The sequence below is a fragment of the Papaver somniferum genome, chromosome 9 (genome assembly GCF_003573695.1).
Source record: "Papaver somniferum cultivar HN1 chromosome 9, ASM357369v1, whole genome shotgun sequence".
Classification (NCBI taxonomy): Eukaryota; Viridiplantae; Streptophyta; class Magnoliopsida; order Ranunculales; family Papaveraceae; genus Papaver; species Papaver somniferum.
Genome location: NC_039366.1, coordinates 48,085,617 through 48,105,121, shown reverse-complemented (window position 1 = coordinate 48,105,121; position 19,505 = coordinate 48,085,617). Strand labels below are relative to the sequence as shown.

The window sequence follows — 19,505 nt, the reverse complement described above, 5'->3', positions numbered from 1 at the left end:
AAATAGTGTTCTCAGCCAACCACGAAGAAATCTTGTCTTTGTTGATTAAAAAATCTTCCAGAATCTTACAGTCTGTTACAAATGCTATGCTGGACAATAAATTTCCTTCTAACCAATTTACCACCTTTAGAAGAGCTTTTGCTTCTGCATGGAGAGCTGAAAAATCCCATTTCGAGCCCACGAAATATGCATGAAAGATTCGTGGTCTACTGAGTATAGAATGTAAGCATACCTCATTGATAAGTTCTCTTTTTTATAGGAAGCGTCTACGAATATTATCCAATCCATCTTTATATTGGACCAAGTGGGTTCAAGCTTCTTCACTTTGCGACTGCAAAGAGATACTTTGTTCTTGATATTCAGGGAGATGTTAAAATTCTTAATTTTGTCTACTAATGTTGTCGGATTTGGAGTTGTATTACCAAAGACCACTTCACATCCACATTTCCAAATGAACCATAAGATTGTTGCAATTTTTTCACTATTACCAAAGACCACTTCGCATCTACTCCAATTCAGATAAACTCCAAAATTTTTTTCCACCTCGCATCTCCTTTTATTTTCCCCTTCAGTATTTATTAGATCTTGGAATTTTTCTGGTAACAGTTCTTTTTTGTCGCTTGGTCTTGGAGTTTATCTGAATTGGGAATCCAATTGTCTTCCCAAATCTTTGTGTTGGCTCCATTTTTCACTTGCCAAACGAAATTATCCTTAATAATGTTTAGGCCTTTCTGTATACTTGTCCATATCCAGGAAAGTTCATAGTTTCTTGTAGGCTTCATGGGAATAGCGTTTTGAAAATATTTTGCTTCCAGTAATTTCACCCATAATTGATCTTTCTCTGTCATTAGCCTACTCGCCAACTTCCTTAAGAGAGCTATATATATTGAATTTATGGGGTTTTTGATACCCAGACCCCCTTGAGATTTTGGCTTGCACATGTTAGTCCAAGCATTGAGATAAACTCCTTTTTGTTTTTCTTTTCTCATCTTTATTCCACCAGAAAATCAAGAAATTTCTATTTAATTGATCTAGAGTTTCTTAGGAAGAGCTAAAACTTGCATCTGGTAAGTTGGATAAGCTTGGAGGATGGACTGTATTAAAACTGTTCTACCCTAATAGGTGATATAGCTTGAATATAAGGTAATTAAGAGGGGCCTCCAGGGAATCAAATCAAACATTTAAATCAATAAGGAAGCAAAAAGAAGTATATGATAACACACCATGCTTACTGAATTCTCATCCGACTAACGTACATGATATGGTTTGAATCGCTAGATTTAAAGCTATCCATTGGATTTTAAACAATAATTTGGAGTGTATGATTAATGTCTTCGATTAGCTCTCATTGACCGACCAACATGAACTACTTAGTTTATGTGGAGTTGACTATTTGACTGGGAATCCGAATACGACATTCAATATTTTTTAGACGTGGTATAACTGTGTTAACGGTCGTTTGAATCAAGAAAAATATAACCCTTTCCTCTTCTTAAGATGTTGGGTTAGATCCTGTCATAGTTGTAATTGAGACTTACACTAAAACAGTGAGAAAGGAAAAAAAAAAAACTATCTTTTAATATTTCTTTTTCCTCTTGAACATAAAGAATTGTGGAGGTAAAGCATTGCATATTATGTGTTGAAACTTCAAAGTAATGACTACAACTTATAACATTATGAGAAGTGCTAATGAATTATAAGACATCAAAGTTTATCCATTTTTGTAACTCTCCAGTGCTTGATTTCTTAACTGCATTCTTAAAAATTTGAATGGCAAGCCTTCATTCATCAAATCGAGTATCTTCTTTAGGACGGCTTCTGCATTAGAATGACAGATAATTAAATAGATTTTCTTCCTAAAGGGAAACACATTTGAACAAATGTGTATTTACAGAGCCAGAGATAAAACAGAGTTCCAAGATCCTGTTCAAAATGAAGAAAAAAAATCTCATTAACAACCACACCTATAGACATGAATATCCACCTGGTATAGGTTACATATAATTCCTCTTTGGCTTTGCACATGATCTTTACATATATATAAGTTGAAGGTACAGAAGAATATCTGAATAGCTGCTGATTGGAGGTTAAAAGCAGCAAAATGCCAAGCTCATCAAAGGCTTACTCCATGTGCCATCCCGGAGCCTTTTGCATTTCCTAAAGGCACTTGTCTGCATCCTTGAAGATGGTGTATCCAGTGGCTCCAAAGTAAACTAACTAATTACACTATCGAATTAAATGAACGGAATTTTTTTTAGAAAACTATATTAAGCATGTACTATACATCAAAAGTAAGTTAGACCCCTAGTCTAGTAGAACTTATGATGTAATTACTAATACTTAACACGATTTAGGATGGTAGGTCACAGGTTTAAGGATGTTTCACAACCAACCAAGCAAAGTATGTTAGTACAGAAGAAGATGATAATACTTATTTTACTACCCAAACAACCATAATTATCAAGTTTTTACTGGTTCCAATAGATTTGGATTGGCTCTAGATACACCTTATTAGAAGTAGTTGTATCCACAGCCATCCACAAATTGAGCATTGAAAGATTGCAAATTGTGGGTCCCAAGCCCTTCGATTTTCATGGGTTAGCAGCGTGATTGATCATTTATTCACTAATCTACATTATAACCAACCCAAATGATCCATACTTTAGCCACTATAAAGATTAAAGCAGTTGAATAGTACCAAACTCCATGTCAATTAATTACACAAATACTCCCTTCGTTCCATTTTACTTGATGTTTTAGGGTTTTTTTTTATGTTCCAAAATAGACGAGTGTTTAGATATTTTTCCCAAATTCTCACTAATTTGCCCTTGTTTTGGAATCATATCATATCATTAATTTTCATTGAAATCAGTAAATGGATAATTAATCTAATTTTTAAATCCACTCCATGGAGGATAAATACTCAATCCCAAGTAAATTACAACGGAATCCGTAATTTACACTAAATATAAAAACTAAAAACTAGGTATTTTAAATTTTTAGGAAGCTATTAATATGGGTAGATTTGGAAAAGATTTACTCTCTATGTTATTTCTTAATCTGCGTGAAAAACTCTACAACATCAAGTAAAATGGAACGGAGGGAGTATGAAATAAATTCAGTGGAATGAAGTATAACTCAGATTTATTTATTGTAAAACCAACAATAAACGAAGAAATACAACCAAAAGATATTTTTCACAATTTCACCAAATAAAAAGAAAAAGAAAAAACCCAATAGTTTCAGCACAATGTACACATGGTATGACAATGGATTAACAAATGAAAGAATCCAAAAAAAAAATGTGTATTAAGGGGAGAAAAGTACCTCGTATTAAGAAATATTCTTCATTGTCAATGACGAAGTAAGCTTTGTTTTCTCTGTTGGTCAATCATACATGTAGTTCATAAACTCCACAATGTTATGGCTTTGATGCGGTCGTGTTTTTACAACATGATATCATCATATGTATCTCCATACAGTGGCAGTGGGTACCCATTTTCTCAAGAAGTAGCATATCTCTGTCCCGCATAGGATCCTGCTACCTATTCCCTCCTTTGTTATTGCGAAGACTTAGATAGCATTCACCATTTACCACCACATCAAACCTACTAATGGAAAGCACATCCGTAATATAGTTCTGAGCAATGTTCGTCTTCTCAGAAGACAACGATGATGCACGATATTCTCTTCGCTTTCGCAGACTTCGGCCGAATGAGCTTTTCCATGAAGTTGTCCGTTCATCCATATAATCAAGCAATTGCAGACACAACATTACTGACAACAATACCAACTACAAAAAATTTAAATAATAGCCATAATAAGTCGCACTTTCCAAGTTATCTTGATGATATTTCAAACCTGGGAAGACTTTATGCAAGTACTATATGAAGAATACACCATCCTCATTCTCCAGCCGAAGGTCACACTTAGTACACACCGACAATAGATAAAAATTAAAATAAATGCGACAAAGTTTTGTATATCTAGTAGACAAAATCTAGGAAGTAACGAATAATTAAATCAGTGATGACTACCTTTTGTTTCATTATACTAATGATCCTGATCATCCAGTTAAAATACCGTAGGTCACCATATGTACATATATAGTTGAGAAAATATCATCTTCAACAACTGCTACATGTAGGCAATTGGACAAACTCTTATAGTTGGCAAAATATCATCTTCAACAACTGCTACATGTAGGCAATTGGACAGACTCTCCAGTTTCATGTTTTGACAATATCCAAACTAAGTAAATTGCACTCAAATGCAATACTGAGAATCTGTCGCACTATACTGTTGTGTCTTTTTCCATGTTAAACTATCCTTTATGCGACAAATTATCACCTCCAATGAGCAGTACAATATTTTCATTGTCATCCATTTCCTCTCTTACCTGCCGTCTTTACAGCGCTACATAAGGCATGCCGACTTTGTCTACCATTACCTAAATCAGCAATAAAGTCAGATAATAACCCTTTATGTATTGGTTAAAGAGAACAAACACAGTTCATAAACTACAACCGGAAACGTATACAAATGACTATCACATTCCTTGAGCTGCCTTCCTAGTTTATTCTCCATACCCTTATTGAGAATCTTCTTTTGGAGCCTGATTTTCCCCTAAAAACCAAGCTGCTGAGACGTCTAGCTAGAAATGTTTTCCTCCCCGAATTTGTACCTGCATATAATTGTATAAAGTTTGAGTGGGGATTTTTACTTGCATATACTTGCTAATATTGTAAGTTACCAATTCAAATAGCAAACAGTAACCATAAAGGACTGAATCTGGTGTGAATCGAACAGACAACCTTCTGATTTGATGTCAGACGCACTACCATTGTGCCACAGACTCATATTCCTTAATAAACGTTTTGAGCCATGAAACTCTGTTCTGAAAGAAATTTAACATGTGAAAATCAAAAATCTAAAGGAAGAACACACCGCTGCTTTTACGAATCTACCAAAACGTAATTGCACCCAAAAATATTAAGTTTGATCAAAAACATGCAAGTTAACTTTCGCACTCTTTCTTAGTTGGAATATCATAACTAAATATTTCATTAAGGCAAGTCAATTAGCTCCCTCCGTATGCACGAAAAGGTTTAAACCATGTCATTCCTGTACTGTCACAAAAACGGGACGAAGGTAACCCATCTCGAAGCAAACTCTTCATAATTGGTTATGGGTTTGTTTTCATATATAGCGGACAGAGTATTTTGCTAAAGATTAAAAACTAAAAGCTCATGAGGATATGCATGATAAGTTCAATTTAATGTGTAAAGATGGGATGTATCACTACTGCATCCATCAGTTTCAGCTGCATTTACTAATACATGATCATCAGCAACGGAGCTATCATCTATTTATACTCTACATATATGATTCTACATTACATGGTCACCCGAGGAGCTACTATTCTATATTAAGCAGATAAGTTGACTGCTAGTTAGAGACTTGCCTTTTCTCTGTTATGCCAGAAATAAATTTATCAAGTCCAACTTATCGTTGTCGAGAAGGTTCCTTTTCCACCAAGCTACGGATGGATATTCAATATTTGCTTCATCCTCTTTTCAACTGGTTGGAAATGCCACAACTTACTTTGCTTAACATACACCGTGATTGAGAAGACACACCTGAATAATTCTACCAGTAGTGTTAACAAATTTAAAATAACAGATGGCTTGCCAGCGTTAAGCACAATGTCAATTGTTGTCAATGCTAAGGACTGACTTACATGTCTCTTCTAACAATCTCCACTCCTGTAGAATAGTTTGAATTAGTTATAACTCTTCTAAATAAGAGAAGAGAAAAACCAAAAGATTGATTTTTCTTCCCGCACTACTAATAAATAAAGTAACCTTTCAGTAAGCTACATGCTTCTATAAGTAAAAATCATGTATCTTAAAAATTGAACCAAGAGTATACCTGAAAAGTATGTGCAGAAAGTTCGCAACCATGGCATCTAGCCTTCACTCTATGAAAAGCTGAAACAGAATTAGTTTATACTTGTAGTCTAAAAAGTTATAATTAAAACACGAATCGAGGAAGAAAGATTCTTAGGATGTTATTCAAAGGGAAACAAATACCTAGAACAACCATTAATATTCAAGCCACTCCTTAACAGGTCTGGTTTTGTCATTTTCTTCCTTCCACTCATTAGCAACACAATTTGAAGATATTTCAACTCCAGTTAGCTCCCTCTCTCTAGAATCTTAGAAAATTTTAGAAGACATAATCTAGAATTTGACGATCACCCAACAACCTTAATCTAATGAAGTCTTCTGAAAGAAAAACTAATCCATACGAAAGTTACGCAAGTAAGATATTTACATCTAATTCAGAAATCTGATGCTCAGCTAGAAAAGACTCCTCAAGTTCTATAAAAAGTTTGGCCAAGCTTCTCATGAGATTATCTTTGTAGCTAAAAAAAATAAACCATAGTTAGCCTAATTTTATCCATTATGTAGAGAACATAGGTAAATGATATTATGCTTGGTGCAATCCATTAATTTTTTATTTTTTAAATGGAAATCATCATGTATGATACTCAATGCTCAAATGCAACTAAATAAATGATTGCTGATAAACCCTCAGATCATCGAGTGTTACCAAGTTAACGTTAGTGAGATCCAGGGCTTGGTCTTTTAGAGATAAGAGCTATTCAAATAATGAATCAAATAAATTTACCTTCAGGTAGAAGTCTGGAGGAGAGTGAATGGTCTGTGCATCACCTACAATTACTTTTTATATCCATGTCATAGGAATATTCAAATTTTAGTTTATGTTTATAAACCTTTAGATTCCCAAGAAACGTTTTCATTCTGGTTTCAAGAGAAAAAAATAATCTAGTGAACCAATAAAGTAGAACTTGACACCGGCTAAGTGGAGTGCATCCCAGTAAAAGACTACACTGGTTTCCAGCTACACTGCCTTACTACAAATAGAGAATCTAACAACAAATAAACATGCATATACGTAATAAATAAGGATTGACACAAATCGAGATTATTAAAATGTTAGTTTATGTTTATAAACCTTTAGATTCCCAAGAAACATTTTCATTATGGTTTCAAGAGAAAAAATTAATCTAGTGAACCAATAAATTAGAACTTGACAGTGGCTAAGTAGAGTGCATCCCAGTAAAAAACTACACTGGTTTCCAACTATTGCCTACACTGCCTTACAACAAATAGGGAATCTAACAACAAATAACCATGCATATACGTAATAAATACGGATTGACGCAAACAAAGATTAGTTTAAACTGGTAACCAAAAACGGTTCAACAATCTTTTGACCTGGGAAAGTCCATTTGAGAACTTATCTTCATCAGAATCTGAAACATGCTTGTTGCCGACAGTTGAAGCACAAATGTAGGTTTCTGAGCTGAGTGCCTGGGATAGAGAATAATAGGCAGGCGATTCTTGTAATGGAGAAACTCAGTGTTCTAATTTTTTTCATTGTTTAAGGGATTAAGTGTAAACTTGAATTCAAAAGTGGAAACGACGTGTGATCTATCACTAATCTGTTTCTACCAAAAATAAAGAGTGAGCACAGCATTTATAGACTCAGATATATGGCAACGATGAAGCCGTTAATGATAAGAAAGGAAATTTAGAGAATATTAAAACTGGTTGAAAGATGTGGTTAACCTATTCCTTTGAAATAATGTCAACGCTGGGTAGCGGGCGAAGTGTTGGCTCGTAGCATGCAACACACCAACAATGGTCGACCCATTACGGGGTTGTGCTTCAACACGGAGCAGATACCTATCCCGAGAATTTTAAGATGTTAAACCTATATACTTTCTAATTACATCGAAGAAAATATCTTTGGGAGAATTACAGTAGTAGTTACTACATTAATGTCCAGGTTACAATTCTTTGATCAGAAATTAATAGTTCTTACGAAGAAACGCGACGCATCTCTTAAAAGAACAATTGATTATCCTTTTTCATCAACTGGGAAAACTAACATATACATCTCATTCCTGGGCATGAACAAAAAAATATATGGAATAAACAAAACAATGAGAAATATCAGTAATAATAAGTAAAATGCACCAAAATTTTCCTATTAACAAATGACAATATGTACACCTAAGGTCAAGACTCTCTAAATGACATACGGAACATGCCCATGTGCCCCCCTTCTACCTAAATATTGCATATTACGAAGAGAAGGATTATATACAGGATAATCGTATAATTAAAGATAAAAGTCGATAAAGGATGAGCCTAAATGAAATAATAAGAGGTCGATGCTGATGATGACTTAAAAAATGCAAAATGAAATATATGTACCAAGTTTTGTTTGATGGAACACCCATTGTTCAAATTAGTCTCTCTCTACATCCAAAACAAAACGAAAATCAAGTACGAACCAAAGAAGAAAGCGTAGGTATATCGTTTTTCTGGAGAGCAGAAAAGGAATCACACAGGTGGAAATAGAATCCGATTAAAAACTAAAAAGAAAAGGTGAAAAGAGAAAATTATCTTCTTTCTACAGTGCATAAAATAATGAGTTACATTTCTAATAATGCATATAACCGGAACAGTTAATCTTTTTAAAGTTGCATATGTTATTATCGAGCATCACCATATAGCGCACGTGACCTAAAACATGAAGAACTATATTTGTGTCTACTGAGTTTAGGCATCTGATATAAGAATTATACGCTCTCATCAATAGTTTTACTTGCTCTCATCAATAGTTTTTACTTGATTAGTTACAACCATACTAAGTTGCATTACTAAAAGAAAACTCACTTAATTACTGAATGTTCAAACTACATAAGAAAGGAAATAACACTTAACAAATAAAATGATATGAGAGGGGTTTTGGAGCTACCAATCTCTTTTCCAGGATTTGCTGAAGCAGGTTACAGGACACTGAATCTTCCACGCCCATGTTTTGAGAAGCTCGGAGTCTTTAGAGAAGCTAGCACTTCAAGTTCAAATGCAACTTAATCAGAATAACAAACACAAAACTTCAATAATTTTTTTATATTGTGAATCTCAATAATTAATACTGCATATATACCTCCATTTGTGATTAGCCCCATGTGACCCTAATCGTCGTAGTTTGTGCAGAACTTACATGATCTACGAATTGCAAAAAACCCAATTAACAGACGTTATCATACACAATATCGTTGGGGAAGCACATTCGTCACTTGTGAACTCATCATCATCAGAGTTTTTCTCTACATGAATGACATAATCATAAACTGCATCATACAAAGATAGGTATATGAGATAATGCATCTTAATCTGGCAGAAAAGGGGCCTGAGAGGTAACATCGCCGTAGCGCATATGAAAAATGATTAGAACCACAGTGTCTTCATTCATAAAGCCTCATATTTCATCCCTTTTGTGGCTTCATCCAAAAAAGAAAATTATGTAGTCAAAAACAATAAAGTTACCAACGATACTAACGGAGCCAAAAATTAACAAAATTAGATGGTAGAATCTTCATGGTTGAGTTTTTACAGGCCCCGTTATTACTTGTTCTACTTTTGAATGCTAATTTTTAGTTCATAGCTTTATATCAATAAAAAAGTTACAGCCTATTATTGAATTTCGAGATTAGAGGGGAGAGTTTTTAAAATAACTACTTATTATGAAACATCTTGCAGCAACTTGCCATAGAATCTTAGAGATATTCACCGGAGTTGGTATGAAAGCATATGGTGAATATGAGAAAATTATAGAATCTTAGAGATAAACCTTTCCTAATTTAGGAATCAAAGTAATGCAGCACTTAAAAAAAATGGCTAATCTAGTACAGGATTTTACTTTACAATCTATAACAAACTCACAAAAACAGCAAGGCCTATAGCGTTTTTAAAATTTTTCAATTAACATTAAGAAGTCATGTTAATTTGAGTTAACATCACTCAAAAATACTGCAGTTATACAAAACAGGTGGAAGGGTTCCAAAAAACGCACCAATAACAGCTCCTCCAATAACACTGGCGGTTGTAACAATAACAGCTTCAACAGGTAATTGTACAACAGAGATTATTGTTAGGAAGGCCTATAAGGATTAAAAGCCCAGCAACTTGCTAGTAAGGCTATGCAGATTCCAAATTCCCTGACTGCTTCAGGCTAACCAACCTTTTTGTAGGCTATGATGATTGTAGAACAAATTGTTTACGCAAACCACACTTGTGTAAGTTAAATTGTTAGAGGTGCTAAGTGCTTAGTAAAGGAAGTGTTAATACGTATATTTACAATTCAATGGACTTCCATATACTGGTCTTCTCCATTTGGAAAACATGAACGTATTTACTGATCTTTTTATGTTCAAAAATGTTAACATGTACACAAATTCACGCAATTTTCGGTCTGTCTTCCATTCTAAATCTAATCATACATCTCTTAACATGTAAAGGAATCACAACTACACCTAACACTGAAGAATCTTCAAAATAATATCCAAAGCGGGGAAATATTAATAATCGCAGGGATTAAATACTCTACTTCTAAGATTTACTTCATGTCCGATCTTCTGGAGGTAGTAGACGTATTTGACGATCCACAAATTAGCTTCATCAATATCGCGAACCCACTTCTCCAAGTTGAGATACTTGAGAGAGAGTTGAATCAGAACCAAAATCAAATGTGTTTCAACTCTAGGAAAGAAGTCACTCATTGCATCTCATGTACAAATATAACACCATAAGAAAGTAGAAACTGCAAAAGGATAATGAAAATAAACTTCTTGATTTATTAAATACTCACATAAAGATGTTCAGCGTGGATGAGTGGAAGATCCAAAGACTTCAATTATGTGACAAACTTTCTCATTAAAGCCATGGAACTAAGATCCAGCTCAAATACCTCAGTTTTAGCAGAACTCTTTCTTTTATTATTATTGCATCTTTTACAGTCAAACCGGCAGCTGTATTCTTCCTTCCATGGCTAGCTGAACTGCATGTATTGGAGGACCACATGAATCCTCAGAGCCAGTACAATTTGACAATCCTGCCATCACATTCAGAATAATTAGATACAAATCCGAAAATTTGGAAGAATGGGAAGGTGCTAAATGCACTGAAATTCAAAATCATGAAGACTAAATGAAGTTCCTCATTCAATTCAACAAAATTACTCTCCAACGCAAAATCACACCTCACATCATGTGGGATTCTTCCGTACCAAGTAAGCCAAAAAATTACCATCAATTTTAGGAACCGATGAAACAACATTTGAAAAATTATGAGATGTAAATCAATTAACAATACCCAAAAATATTAAAAACGCACAAAATCCCACCACCACTTTTCTTGCCTCCAATTTTTGATTCATCGCTTCTAACTCGTTCACCATATTCATGATTCAGATCTCACCTAATTACTATCACCAACGAATAATCAATCAAAGTAAAGAAAAAACCCTAATTTGGATCCATTAATTAAACTATCAAAAATATTTGGTGCCTGAACAGGTGATTCAAACTTTTGCTGAAACAAATCCTTATTTTCTTTAGTTTTTTTTCCAAAGTATAAGAGAGATTCGATAATCAAGCTTGAGATTCATCACTTTCACGTCTCCGTTTGATGAATACTGATTTTTTTTCCCTCTGATTCCTACTGAGGTGAAAGAGCAAAAGAGAGAAGTGTCTGATAAAATCAGGATTTAGACGACGGATTGGCACCCACCCACCCATATTTCGTTCACCACACTGACCCACTTAACAGTCCCGTAACTTTCTCAGCCGTCCAATGGAAAAACCAATCCGGAGCTTCCCGACCACAGGATAGGGGTCCCCATTAGATCCTGTCTGTTGATTGACTCTTTGATCACAGAGTCAAAGTGCATGTCTTTTTATAACAATGATCATATAGATAACACATAGCCGGGTCATCAGGTTGACTTAACAGTCAATGACGGATCCAAGTACCATCCCTTAATTTTTAAAATGTTGGATACCAAATCAATGTATCGGTCATTTGTTGGGTACCAAACGTTAAATAACCCAACTTTTAATTCCAGGTCCAGTACACGTGCGAGATCAGGTGTACGTAATTTGAAAATACCACAAATAACCTTCCCTAAACAAGTTATAAGCACGAGAATAATTATTTACATTTCAGATCTTTTTTTTTCTTTCCTCTAACTACTGTTGCAGATTCAGATGGAGATTTTTCTTCATTCTTTCTCGTTTCTCGTTTATTTTAGGATTTTTGCGGGTTAATCATTGTTGTGTTTGATTATGTTTTCGATCTCCATGTTTGATTTGTTGATTATTTACTAGATCTAGATGAATAATCTTTCTTTTTTTTATGTCGTTACTAGATTTGATTATACCAGTTTAATTTTGATGGTTTTAGATTTGTTTCAGTTTGTTTTTGTGTATGAAGCAACAATACGTATATGCCGTACTGACAGAAACCTAGTTCATTTTTGAGAATTTGACGACAAAGTGAACATAGGGTACAACGTGAAAAATTTACGTTATTTCTACGAATTCTCTTATTTTTTTGGTTTATTTCTGCGTATCATAAGTTTAGATCTAGATGGATAGTCACGTTGTTCAATTCGTTGCTAGATTTAATTTTACTAGTTTTTTTTGTTGGTTTTAGATTTGTTTCGTTTTTTTTTGTGTATGATTCAACAGTACGTAAATGCAGTATGTTAGAGCATAGCTCAGTTGAACGCACCAAGCGTTGGTATATCAAGTTTGGTTGTCATATCTTAGTGTGTCAAAACTCATCTAAAGTCGTTTGATTGTATACTAGAGTCAACTTCGTTTAGGTTAGACTAGAAAGTCTAGGAATGTTGAGACATACAAGTATTACTACGAAGACCTGAAGAATGTGAAGAAGAAGCGAACTACAACGACGACATCATCCTTCCTCTCGAGGTTAGCAATATTGACTTGAATTGTTTCATTCCTAACGTATCTTTCAAGTCGTGCTATATTGAAAACATAACTGCGAAGCTGTATATACTGTACATATTGTATAATACTCTAGTGATATAATATGGTCATATTTGTATGATCATAGTATTAGGAAATTAGACTATGAAGTATAACGCTTATCTTTTGAACTTCGTAGATATGACATCAACATAATCTTGTTATACTGTTATGACTATGTGAGTGGGTTATGGTGAAGATTTCATCCTAGGAAACAATGTTTTACATTCGTTTAAAGGAAGTACATTCATGAACTTGTTTTATGAATCGAAAGGGAAATCATTAGGCTTATTGGTACGGCTATTCATTGCATATCTTTGGATTACCAATTTGTGTGAGATGGTAGAACCGATCGTAACTATGTTATGTATCTTGGTATAACTAATCACAATGCCTGACTTATGATTTGGTATGACTAGTTTTTATTAATTTGTGTAACCGATCCTAAGTAATCACCATGAGATGGTATGATCGATATTTGTAATTGGTGTGACCGATCCTAGTAATTGGTGTAACTGATCCTAGTAATTGGTGTGACCGATCACATAGTGTTGTGCAATCGATCCTTGTAATTGGTAACCGGTCCTGGTAATTGGTGTAACCGATCCTGGTAACTGGTGTGACCGATCACAAGTAATACCATGGGAATATGGTAACCGATCCTGGTAACTGATGTAACCGGTCATGGTAACTTGTGTGACCGGTCACAATTATTTCCATATTGAGGTATAGTCGATCCTAGTGTTGGTATAACCGATTGAACCCATGTATGTGATTTGATATTTGATCAATCACATAGTTATCTTGGAATACAGGTGAACCAATTTTAAACTTGTTTGGAAATGTGGTGTAACTGATTCTAAGAATGCAAATCCATGTAAATATGAATAAAAATTTACAGTGAAAAGATGTCAACATACTTTGAAAGTAATTTTTATCATTTATTGTTCAAGGATGTTCCTTAGAACTCAAGGAGATCTTGTGCCGAAATAAATTGAGAATCTTTTAATTTAAGGTTTTTGGTTTTATATGCTTTAATTACCAGCAATTAAATGCATATCTCTAGACAACAAAAATTAGTAATGTGCATTTACTAATTGGAGATTTTTTATTGAGAGATTTAGGAAATTTTGGACAAGCATTTATTGGAATTAGGAAAACCGAATTTTGCTATTCATTGCATATCTTGAGAATATTTTCGGTTTTGGAAATTCCTTGGTGTCAAAACATCCTTGGTCTATTAATACCTAAGTTTGCATTTCTAGCAAACTATCCTAAGAGCCAGGCAAACTTCATTCTTGTTTTTTTCTGCTGGAGCCGTCTATTCGGAGAGGAAAGTATCCTAATTAGGTGAAATCTCTTACGACCGCTCGTTTAAAGACTTCTGCGGGATCAAGAATCTCTACGAGTACCGTTGGTGGGAAACTAAATAATTGCCGTGTTATTAGTTTTCGATTGATTTGATTGACTAACGGTTGTTGAAACTTTGATTGCACCTAGTTTGTTTATTCTTGAGAATTTTCTCTTCTAATATAAGATTCACTCAAACTAGATCGAAATATCTACGGGATCTTTAGAATTGTTTGTAGATCTAAAGACATCTTGTGATAATCTATTGTTAACAAACTCCGTTATGTGTGTGATTGATCACAAGAGATTCAAGTGGTGTTGTGCAGAAGATTAAAGAAGATTTGAAGACGAAGAAGATTTCTTATTAGTTCTCATATCTTTGTGTGTGCACAAACCTTGATCGGCTTGGATCCAACTAGAATCATATTTATTTGATTGATTAGTTGCGTGAGATTGACATTCTCAATATATATTTTTGAGATTTATTTTGATTGAGTGCGAATTTAAACTTAACTACTTTTGTAGTTATTGGATAGATTGATCTAACCAGGAAAAGGAGTTTATTAGATTAAACGGAAGAGCCTTTGCATATGACTTGAGATATCTTTATCTTGAAAGAATCAATAGAGTTGTTACCAAACAGATTTATTGTTCCTTTACTGTTTGGAATACGATCCAAAGGCATTGTACCAGTGCGTAACCTTCGAAGTTGGAAGCGCAGGGATACTGAGGAAACTAAGTGAACTATGGGTAGTTGCTTGGTCTCAACTATACGGAGTTGGTGTAGATTTTATATAGCGGCTTAATTCTGAGAGTATTCAATTCTGAACTAGGTCCCGGGATTTTTCTGCACTTGCAATTTTCCTCGTTAACAAAATCTTGTTGTGTGATTTACTTTTGTTTTCCGCAATTATATTTGTTTACATAATTTAAAGTAAATTACACAAATGTTAACTCCGATATACTTGATAATGATCATATAGAGTTTGGTTAAGTCCGAACCTATTATCAAGTATCACACTTTGGTAGTCGTATCGTCTCGATCTTGTATCCATAGACAATCACACAAAGTGTGAATACCAATTTGTTGTATTGTCTCGACTTTGTCCATAAACGATCACTTTCGGCAAGAGGACTTATAGGTTGAAAACAAAAATATTGTGGTGTATTTGGGTACCCGTGTCTTTTCACAGTACTGATGAAATACCTAGTTGATTGTTTGGTTTTTGAAAAGGCGAGGGTACCCAAATATACCTCAAGATAAAACTTTTCCTACTTCGAAAGTGATTGTCTATGGACTGAGTCGAGACAATGCAACTAATTGGTTCACACTTCGTGTGATCGTCTATGGATACGAGATCGAGACAATGCAACAACGAAGTATGTTAACTTGATAAAAAGGTCTGGACTTAACCAAACACAATAGGATTGCTTATCAAGTAAATAGGAATTAACGTTTGTGTAATTTACTTTAATTATAATAAAACAATATAATGCGGAAATATAAAGTAAATGACACAGCAAGATTTTGTTAACGAGGAAACCGCAAATGTAGAAAACCCCGGGACCTTGTCCAGAATTGAATACTCTCGAGATTAAGCCGCTAAACAAAATTACACCAACTTCGTATAGTTGAGACCAAGCAACTAAACCTATAGTTCACCTAGTTCCGTCTGTATTCCCACGCCTCCGACTATGAATAAGTCACGTACTTGGAACAATTCCTTTGGTTCGTATTCCAAACATTAAAGGAACAACAAATCTATTTGGTATCAACTCTCTTCAACCAAGTGATGTGAGTTTGACAAAGGCTCTTCTGTTTATCTCAAATAAACTCCTTCGTCAGGTTCTTAGATCTATCTTATTCTCAACTACCGAAGTAATTGTTAAGATTTTGCAATCAATACTTTTAATCACAAAGAGTTGTATTGATGTCGATCTACACAACTAATCAATCCAATCTACCACAAGGATAAACCGATTATAGTTGGATCCTCTTATACCGAAACAAGTATTGTGCACACCAAAGATTATGAACCCCAAATCAGAAATCTTCAATATCTTCTTTGTCTTCAAATCTTCTTAGATCTTCAATAAACACCTGCACACAATAACTTGAATCTCTTGTGATCAATCACGCACAGAACGGAGTCTGTTAACAATGGATTATCATAAGATCGTCTTTAGCATTAACAACAGTCTAAAGATCCATGTCGAAACTTCGATCTAGTTTGAGTGAATCTTGTATCATAAGAGAAGATTCTCAAGCATAAACAAACTAAGTGCAATCAAAGTTCAACCACCGTTAGTCAATCAAATCAATCGAAAACACATGACAAACCGCAATTATCTAGTTTCCCACCAACGGTACCAATAGAGCTTCTCAATCCCAAACAAGACTTTAAACTGAGCGTCCGTAAGAGATTTCGCCTACTTAGGTTACTCTCCTCTCTGAATAGGCGGTTTCACCAGTAACAACACAACCGAAGAAGTTTGCTGTCACGAAGGATTAATTTGCTAGAAATGCAAACTTCAAGTATTTATAGACAAGGAAGTTTGGACACCAAGGAATTTACAAAACCTAAAATATTCTCAAGATATTCATTAAAGCACAAATTCGGTTTCCATAATCCCTGGAAATGCTCTGTCCAAAATAACGACCGAAAATCTCTTTGGAAAATCTTTAACTAATAAATGCACATTACTAACTCTTATTTTCCTAAAATAAAATTAAGACCTTAATTACAAGATTCTTAACTTATTTACATTTCGATCCTGGGATTTTCTTCCTTTAGCTATTAAGGAATAACTTTGAACAATTAAAGATAAACATTATTGCATGTGTTCAAAGTGTGTCGACATCCTTACTTTGTAAGTCCTTTTTCATAATTACAACCTTGAAACCGATTTGCCACACTTCCAAACAAGTTTATAATTGGTTCATCTGACTTTCAAGAACTATGTGATTGATCAAGAACACTCAATCACAAATCATGGGTTTAACGGTTCTACCAAAACAAGTTTAGGTTCTACCTCCATGTGAATACTGTGCATAGTCACACTAGCTTTCCAAAATTCGGTTGACTAGGTACTAGGATCGGTTCCCCACATATATATGGTATCTAACTTATATGTGTTGCACATGTCCATAGGATCGTCCCCCCTTGCCTAAAAACGTGTTGCACATGTCCATAGGATCGGTTCCCCTTTCTGCTACAAACTTGCTGCACCTCATACAAGGATCGATTCCACTTTGTGATGTGTTGCACCTCATACTAGGATCGGTTCCCCTTTACCCAGATTCGGTCATACACAAATCACAAACTCGATCATACCATCTCAGGTGATTACTTAAGATCGGTTTCACTTATAAAAGTCATACTAATACATAAGTCAGGCCTTTGTGAATAGTTTTACCAAGAACACAAACAAATCATGAGCGGTTATACTAAATCACACATATTGGTTGTTCACAAGATATGCAATGAATAATAATACCAATAACGCTTGGCGATTTCCTTTTCGATTCATAAACAAGTTTATGAACTTACTTCCTTAAAACACATGTAAAACATTGTTTGCTAGGATGAAATCCTCACCTCATACCCATACATAATCACAATAGCATTTAAACGACTATGTCAATGTCTTATCTACAAAGTTTAATGGTTAAGCAATAAACCTCGTATTGTATTCCTTAATACTATGTCTATCTAGAGTGTTCATGCTTCGTAGTTTTGTTTTCAATATGCACGAATTGAAAGATACGTTAGGGAATGAAACAGTTCAAGTCAAATATCATTAACCTCAAGTGGAAGGATGATGTTGTCGTTGTAGCTTCTTAATTCTTCACTTCTTCAAGTCTTCGCAATACTTGTAATGTCTCCTATCCTAATACTTTCAAGCTAACCTATACGAAGTTGACTCTAGTACATAATCAAGTGACTCTTAAATGAGTTTTGATTCACTAAAATATGACAAGCAAACTTGACATATCAACGCTTAGTGGGTTCAACCGAGCTATGCTCTAATAGTTTTTGTTTAAATTATAATTTTGTTGTTGTTTGAGATTGTCCGATCCGGCAGTACATATATGACATACTGAAAATAAAATTCTTTGATTTTATTTTATTTTATTCATAGAATCATCACTTTTATATGATCCAGGTGTACATATATGGTATACTGTAAGTAAACTGTTTTGATTCTGTTATATTCACAGTTTGATTACTTAATTTGACATGCAACTGACTTTGAGGTTATGAATCAACAGTACATATATGGAGAACATGATTTTTTTGTATATATAAGCTATAGACATATATCTCTTCGTGTGATGTTTTTGCTTTGTCTAAAAATCAATATAATTTGTTTGTTTTTTGTTTTTCGCGGGTTCATTGTTGTTTTAGTGTTTGGATTTGGATTTGCGGTACATTGTAATTCGATTGATAATCTCAAGTTAGTTTCATGTGATATGTGTTTATATAACGTGGAATGGTTATTTTGATTTCATAGTATATGTACAGATGAATTATAATATCAAAGTCAACATTTTCAAGAAATGACTTTTATTTTGATCATACCCAAATTACTCAACGTTTGGGTATGATCCAACAGTACGTCAGTACATATTTGATGAACTGTTCTTTTTTTAATGTATTGGAGCGTTTGTAGGTTTGATTTGTATTTTGAGTTTACGCAGTCATATATATTTTGAACATTCATGTATTTTGAATACTGACAAACATGCTTATGAATTTAGTGAATTGATGCATGTGTTGATATCAGTAAGCAGTACAACGGATATGTACTTGAATTTATAAGTAATTTGGTGGATATGTACTATATCTATAAGCAGTACGGAAGATATGTACTCAAATTTGTATGCAGATTAGCGGATATGCACTTCATATTGCAGCTGAAATCAGTATTGAAGTTTTGAAGTCTCGGCAGACCCTTTTGGTTGCTTATTTGGGCTTTCGAAGGCACACAAGGAGCAAATCAAGTGCATATCCCCCTGAAGTTCCACCTAAAAGATGCATATATATCCACAGGAAAATGCTTATCAACCTCGGAAGCGCCACTTCGCGTATTTGCAAACTGATTCAGATGATGCAGAGTTAATAATCACTAGTGGCAACATAACAATGGAGATCCAAGTAGATATGAAGGAAAAAACCAAATTATCTAAGGATTATGATCGTTATTTACTTTAACTCAT

General features: G+C 34.3%; 2 long non-coding RNA genes and 1 other non-coding gene across 16 annotated transcripts; all 3 read right to left on the bottom strand.

Moving 5' to 3' along the window:
- Nucleotides 1–1,556: 1,556 nt before the first annotated feature.
- On the bottom strand, nucleotides 1,557–4,903 carry LOC113307734. 3 transcript variants are annotated; one of them, XR_003339278.1, is made up of 3 exons: nucleotides 4,815–4,903; nucleotides 3,328–4,684; nucleotides 1,557–1,818 (listed from the first exon to the last, which is right to left on the bottom strand). It is a non-coding gene; the product is annotated as an uncharacterized LOC113307734 (long non-coding RNA). The 3 variants fall into 3 exon arrangements; XR_003339279.1 differs by lacking the exon at nucleotides 1,557–1,818 and adding an exon at nucleotides 1,826–1,923; XR_003339277.1 differs by lacking the exon at nucleotides 1,557–1,818 and having other exon boundaries at nucleotides 3,128–4,684.
- Nucleotides 4,787–4,858, bottom strand: TRNASTOP-UCA. Its single transcript has one exon. It is a non-coding gene; the product is annotated as a tRNA-Sec (tRNA).
- Nucleotides 4,904–5,465: 562 nt separating the features above from the next.
- Nucleotides 5,466–11,636, bottom strand: LOC113307733. Of its 12 annotated transcripts, none has more exons than XR_003339267.1 (7): nucleotides 11,256–11,636; nucleotides 9,958–10,995; nucleotides 9,049–9,110; nucleotides 6,093–8,952; nucleotides 5,932–5,990; nucleotides 5,741–5,765; nucleotides 5,466–5,639 (listed from the first exon to the last, which is right to left on the bottom strand). It is a non-coding gene; the product is annotated as an uncharacterized LOC113307733 (long non-coding RNA). The 12 variants fall into 12 exon arrangements; XR_003339270.1 differs by having other exon boundaries at nucleotides 5,932–5,980; XR_003339268.1 differs by having other exon boundaries at nucleotides 5,932–8,354; nucleotides 8,857–8,952.
- Between the last annotated feature and the right edge of the window lie 7,869 nt (nucleotides 11,637–19,505).